This window comes from Nicotiana sylvestris, chromosome 4 (assembly GCF_000393655.2).
Source record: "Nicotiana sylvestris chromosome 4, ASM39365v2, whole genome shotgun sequence".
NCBI classification, from domain to species: Eukaryota; Viridiplantae; Streptophyta; class Magnoliopsida; order Solanales; family Solanaceae; genus Nicotiana; species Nicotiana sylvestris.
Genome location: NC_091060.1, coordinates 159960175 through 159967306, shown reverse-complemented (window position 1 = coordinate 159967306; position 7132 = coordinate 159960175).

The window sequence follows — 7132 nt, the reverse complement described above, 5'->3', positions numbered from 1 at the left end:
TAACGAAGTGATAGGAAATGATTCTGACTCCTCGAGCTCTTTACGGCGACGTCATTCCGATGAGGCGACTCCTGGCGCGAGCTTTGCGGTGACTGGGGCATCCATGGGCTTATGTATTTTTGACTTCATTCAATGCACTCCTGATTCTCGCTACCCAAGGTGAGGGTACTGTCGTCGGTTCGTTTGTCCAAAGATGCATTAACTGCGCCCGTCGGTCAATTTTCCAAGGCCTTGATGACCGCGTCATAACCCCCTATAAATGGGGATGTTCTGGCATTGTCTTTCTTATCCTAGTGCCTTTGTTGGCTTACTTTCCTATTCCCTCTTACCATCTTCTTCTACTTTTGAAGATTATGCTTGGGGCTCATGGCCTTAAGGCCGTTTGGCGGAGTTTCCTTAGACTGTGTTGTGGCCTTCTGCCGGGGCTTCCCTTCGTTGAGCCTAACCATGTTGTCCTGCTACTGCCGTGGTTGTTAACATGTTCACTGTGGCTGCTGCTGTTGGCCCGAGATGATGATGGACGGGGAGTCGGTTTCCCCCTCATATAGACAATCGTTTGGATTATGCACCACTGCTCACTCTCCTACCCAAGCCTGGCGTGGCACTTTATCCCTAGGGTTTTTTCTTTCCTAAGGGATAAAGTGGCACTACTGGCCTTTGAGGCTGGGGCTCGCCGAATCTTCAACCTTTGGCATTGGCGGGCCATGTCTCTTTTCTCTGCCTCTTCTTTTCCCCTCCTTTTCCTCTTATTCATCTTCTCCAGTAGGAATCCCTTGGGGGATTGAGTTGGGAACCTATGGGAGGTGAAGGTCGAAGGAATCACCCTCGAGGATGCGTACTCGAGGGGCGGCGCTCGAGGATGCTGATATCGGAGATGGATCTTTGAGGGCGGACCGGGCATCCGGGTTTTATCACATGTACATCCTTCTGTTCCTCCGCTTTAGATTAATGATTAGAACTTTATCACTTGGAATTATTTCCTTGGGTTTTATTTGATGTATTTGAGTTGCTTTTGGCTAGGTTTGAGCCATTCGGAGCTCGGTACGTGCAATATGGTATTTTTGGAGCATCGCTTGCCTTGCTCGGTATTGGAATTGGCCTGTTCGAGGTAAGTAACACTTTTAAACTTGGTGATGAGGGTATAAAACCCCGAATTACGTATTATGTGATTGATGTTGAGGTGATGCACATGCTAAGTGACAGGCGTATGGGCATGCACCGTGTGAATTGTGACTTCGTTATTTCTGTGGTACTGTATAGTTATCTGATCTTACTTGTAACTATGAAATTTCTACGTATGTGAGCTATTGAGCTTTGATACATGTTAGAAACCATGTCTATGCTACATGCTTATCCTGTTGGGGCCCACTGAGGTCATTTCTGTTGTTGAGTTATCTGCTTTCATTGCTTTATATACTCAGTCATATGCATTCATATGCATATCATATCTCAGTCTCTATTACCATTTATTGGCATATCATATTATCATTTTGGGCGTCTTGCATGGCATTGTGAGCCCGAGAGACTGGAGAGATTGATGACTGAGTAAGGTCGAGAGCCTGAGTGTGAGTGATATTATGGGATCGAGCTGCACGCTGCAACATGTTATATTGATTACATATATGGGATCAGTATGCAAGCCACAACAGTTATACTTATTTACGATAGTGCTTGGACTGAAGGATCCCCTTCGGAGCCTGCACACACCCCCAATGAGCATAGTTGATTATAATGAGGGATGGATCTTCCCTGGACATGGATCTTGTCCGAAGCATTTATATACCAGGGGATGGATCTTCCCCACTGGCTGGATTTGTCCCTACTCAGTACTGAGTGACTGTTGGTCAGTTGATGTATATATTCCGGGATGGATCTTTCCTGGGCTAGATTGGCCATATACAATACTGAGTGATTGAGCATGATGTGTGAAAAGTGTGAGACAGTGAGATTGAGTATGCTGAGAGTGTCAGTACATGAGTTCATCTCTGAGATACATGGCATTGACATGCACACATGATATACAGACATAGAGATATATTTTCCTCATGTTTTACGGTATCATGTGATTCATGAATTCTCACACATATTGATATATGGGCATAAAGAGGTATTCACACTTGCTATCTGGAAAGAAAATGAAACATCTTATTTATTGTGGAAAGGATTTTTGGGAAAAATTTCCAATTTTCAAACTTGCTCATATTTTCGACGATTTCGATAAAGGATTTGGGTTTTCACTGATGAGTTGTAAGTGGGCAAATGTGATATCAATGAACCATCGTTCATAAAACATGATACATATGGGCTGTCAAGGCCTCTGACATACTATTCAAAATGAACCTCTATCTACAAAACCTCTAAGATTATTTGACATATCATGGGATAGCGTACCGGCCTACCCATAAGTCTGTAGCAAAACTCTGATATGATGACTCATTGATTCGACTACACTCCGAATGAGGTGCAGTCTTACCGATCCTTCGCTGAATGCTAACCTCGTTTGTTATGAGGGCTCGTCAAACTGATTGTCTATACCTGCATGCATGAATGCAGCGTCCCCAATAAAAGGACGTCAGTACGAATAATGTACTGAGTACATAAGGCATGTAAATAAATATATAAAGAGCATGGAAGAAATATGGAGTAAAGAGACTCAACCTGTAAGTCTGACTCATTCTGTAAATCATGAAATACTTATAGTGTCATGCATATGCGTATGAATGTTATGTCGTGCATAGGTATATGTGTTCATAACATCATCATGCCTCTGAGGGCATCCCATCATATCATCTTGGCCACTGTGGGCAAATCATCAACGTATACCAGCTGATCAGGTGGTGGTGCGTATATAACGCCGTAAACTTTTCCCATAGCCCATATACATATATATATATATATATATATATATATATATATATACGCGTATATTACGCCATCTGGTCATGGGTCAGTGTAAATGAATGCAATGCATGAAATGCATAAGAAATACGTTAATAAGATTTTCTCAGAATGCCATAAAAATCAATATACCTTTCGGATAAACTTTATCAAATACGTATTTTCTGAGACCATGAACAAAAAATATAATAATAATCCACTTGGGGAATCAAGACTATAGACACCCTTAGTATTTCTATGTATAGAGTCATTTATGAAAGTTGCGTATTTTGCTCGTTTCATTTGTATTATAGATCATGCCAAAAGAAAGAAGGGATAGCCTTAATATACCTGAGGCGATTTTCTTGACAATCCTTCTCCTCGAACTATTCGAAGGCAGCGGATATATTCTTTTGGACTTGGATAGCATAGCTCAAACTCTATCAACTATCTCAAATGTTGCAAAAAGGGGAAAACAACAAAAATGGCGCAAGCACAAATCCTAACGAATATTTAAAATAAAATAAATATCTCGATCTCTCTATGTAATCTATCTCTCATATGAATAACTTTAAATAGGGAATTTATCCAAGATCAATGGCAAATCTTTACGTCCTTGTTTTTCCACCTAATTATATGTAAACACCATGCAACAGTTGCCATTACTTTGGCAATAAGCAAATACCATTGGAGAAAAATGTCTGCTTGCCTGTCCTCCAAAAAAATCTTGGCACAAATGCAAATAAACATATTTAACTGCATAGAACAGTAGAAAGCGTCCAACTAAGTTAAAATGCTTAAGAATGCTCCATGGTAGAGGAAACCCCATCAAATGTTGTTACTTACCCTCCCCTCCGGAAATATCTTGCAAAAGATTTTGAAAAATTTAAAGGGATATTTGAATAAATATTTCAACACTTTTATGAAAACAAACTCCACCTCAGGCTGGTTAGGATTTTGAATAACGGTACCAGATGATCAAGAAAGATTAAGGCATTTTTACCATCTTAGCTCATTTGTATCCTGAAGTTGCTAACTCGAAGAGCTAACCATCTCAATTATCAGATGACATGATAAAAGCAATCTTGGAAGCTCCAAATTCGCTATAGGAAGGGTATGTCAACCCACAAATCTTGTGTCACAGTCGCTGTTAGACCCTCGACAAAGCTGATCGGCAAGCGGCGTGGTAGTGGCAAGGATTTGGTATTATGACCTTGCCATTGACCTATGTGTGGGAAGAAAATCAACATGCGGGACAATGCGAACATTGTCAATGGCAACAAACTATTGCAAGAGCAAGTGTGACGAACTACACTACTATTTGAGGGCTAAGGTGTGAGGACTGCACTAAAGCATGAGTGGGTTGTGTGCAAGCAAAGGACAAGGCCTTGACGGAACTAGGCAGGCGGGACGGAAGCTTGACAAAGCAAAGCGGGAAAAGACCTAGGCGCTAAGATGAGGCAGCTTAGTGCCAAGGCAGTGGCATTGTCAACCTGGTGTTGTCTTGGCTTAGGTGAGCGGGCTGGCACCTAAGGAATTTGTGGGCAAATGACTTAGCAAGGGAATGGCATCATGGCTTGGTGACCTGATGCTAAAATCAGCTTGGCATTAGCAAAGGGCAGACTTGATCAAGTAGGGGCGACTTGACATGAACAAGCGGTTGTAGTAGTGGGCATGCATGTGGCTAAGTCATGAGCGACAAGCTATAACTATGGCATTGGGGCGGAGCAGTGTCAAAGGGCAAGGCTGGGAGCAATGCCAGCCTTGGGCGTGCAGCAGCTGTCCAGAAACGCGGACATGCAACGCACATGGAACGGTTATCAAGTGTGTTGTGCACATGCTGTGTAGTTGGGCGGTTACAACTGCCTTGTCCAAAGAGTTGCTGACAATGGGGCTAAGGCTATGTACGTTTTAGGCATGTTTTAGCATGACATGTACGTTTTTTTATCATGGGTGATCATGACCTATCTGTTGGGGGTGTCAACTGAAATAGGAAAACTGTTTTGTGTTGACTACACTATATATGTGTGTGTTAGCAGCCCCAAAAAACAGGCTAAGTACCTAGGGAGGGAAAATGAGCAAGATGTCGGCATAAGGTTGTCTATGTCAAGACTTGAGTATGGAAAATTATGTGTCATTGCTTTACCAAGAGTGAGCAGCATGAAATGCCTTAAGTATGGAAAATTGCCTTAAGTATGGAAAATTATCTAGCTTCTTGTTTTCTTTTAAGCACGGTGTAACAAGGAGGTCGGTAAGCAGTGATAACAGCATGCAACAGCAGTAACATTGCAGTCCCATGGAAGTCCCAGCTACCAAAACTTCCCAAACTACATTAACCTGATTCTCCTTTAGCCAGGGATATGTAGGAAACCTTTGAAGCAAAGGTTCGGTTAAATCTTTTTCCAAAAATGCTTCACACGGAGTATTCCAACGGGCAAAAATCGCTCGTATCCGCTCACTTTATCTTTGCACGAAAACTCTTTGTATTTTCGGCCAAAGAGGGGCAGCTGTGAGCACGTGATTTTTGCTTCACGGAAACTACTCCAAAAGAAATCGGAAAAGAAATAAAACAGGTTACCTTCGGGTACAATTTTGAGGGTTTGTGTAACATTTTTTGATAATTGTTTTGTCTGTAAATGCTCACCTTGCTATAGTTAAAAAATATAAAAATATATATTGTATGCATTTAGGGAAAATGGTACATTTACGGATTAATTAACCATAATTTGGTTTTGAAAGCGAAAATCACAAAATTTGCATTGTTATTCTATTTGTTGTCATGGTAACTTTATTAGATGTTTTAATTCATGTGATAATTGTTGTTAGGTATTAATTAATATTTGTGTGTTTAATTTTGATTTTTAGGAATTTTTGTCTAATTATAAAGAAGGAAAATACCGGATTTGGGCCAAAATTTAAATGAAAAATCAGGCCCAAACCAATTACCACAACCCAGTCCAAACCCAGGCTTCCCAGGCACGCCCCCAAACGACGCCGTATCAGCATCCCCATCCTGAGCCATTGATTGATTCAAATGAACGGTCCAGATCAGGCCATTCACTTACCCAAACGACGTCGCATAGGGCATTTGATCTGAGCCCTCTATCCAGTCCAATCCAACGGTCCAAGATCCCTTTCAGCAACCCGTTTCCAAACCCGACCCAGTAACCGATTCAAACCGACCCCCCAACCAATGCCAAACGGTGCCGTTCCCCATTAAGTGAAAGATCCTGGCCATCGATCTCACTTCATCCAACGGCCAGGATCTAACCACCCACTACGTATATAAGTTTAAACCTTTACCCCACACCCTTATCCGAACACCCCCTATTCCATCGTCCCAAACCCAAACCCAAACCCCCGTTCCAAACCCTAGCCGCCCCCATACACTCTCACCGTGAGCCCGGCGGCAACGATGCCGGTGGCCACCAAAGTAACACCCTTGATGCACCCAACCACCCTGAACACAGATCTGCAAACCGTTGGGTTCGAATCAGTCCCCATCGTCTCGAATCTTCGTTTGAAGGTTCGAGCAAAACCCCGATCTACACCAACCCACCCCGGATTCATACCAACCATTACCCTGCCCTCACTCGTGACCAAACCAAGCTTGGTTTGGTCCGAATCTACCCACAAATACTCAAGCCCCAAATCGAATTGTTCGAACCCTAGAACACAAGAACTTTTGGAATCCGACTAGTTTAAACGGAAGGTTGGGGTCTAATAGACCTTAATCGAAGTGTTCTCGGTTGAGAACACCTCGATTAAAGTCTGTTCGACTTCGAATGAGCAAATCCAGTTCAGGCTTGGGTCGTTTGTTGTTGAGCTTCCAGTGAGTTTTCCTTTTTCTTTTTCTATTTTTGTTTGAGTGTTGTTTGAATTTGATAACGTGTTTAGTCAGTTTGTTTGTTATTTCTGATATTTTTCTTTCAATTGTTCTCCATCTTCGTAAGACCTTTTATTTGGTCGATTGTTATTCTGTTTATGGTTGAATACATATAGTGATATACATATTTCAATTTCATTAATATCGTCGAATCGATAATTCATATAGTTTCCCTGTGTCGTGCAAAGTTGTTGAAGGCAGTTGATGCCCTGTTCATGTGGTTCATTTAATCGACTGATTGTTCTATGTTATGATTAGTATAGTAGATTAGATAAATATCATCGATTAGTTTCATAGGACTGAATGTGCAAATATTCTGATTCGTATAGCTTCATATGACTGATCGAATCATTGTCGTTTAGCTGATTG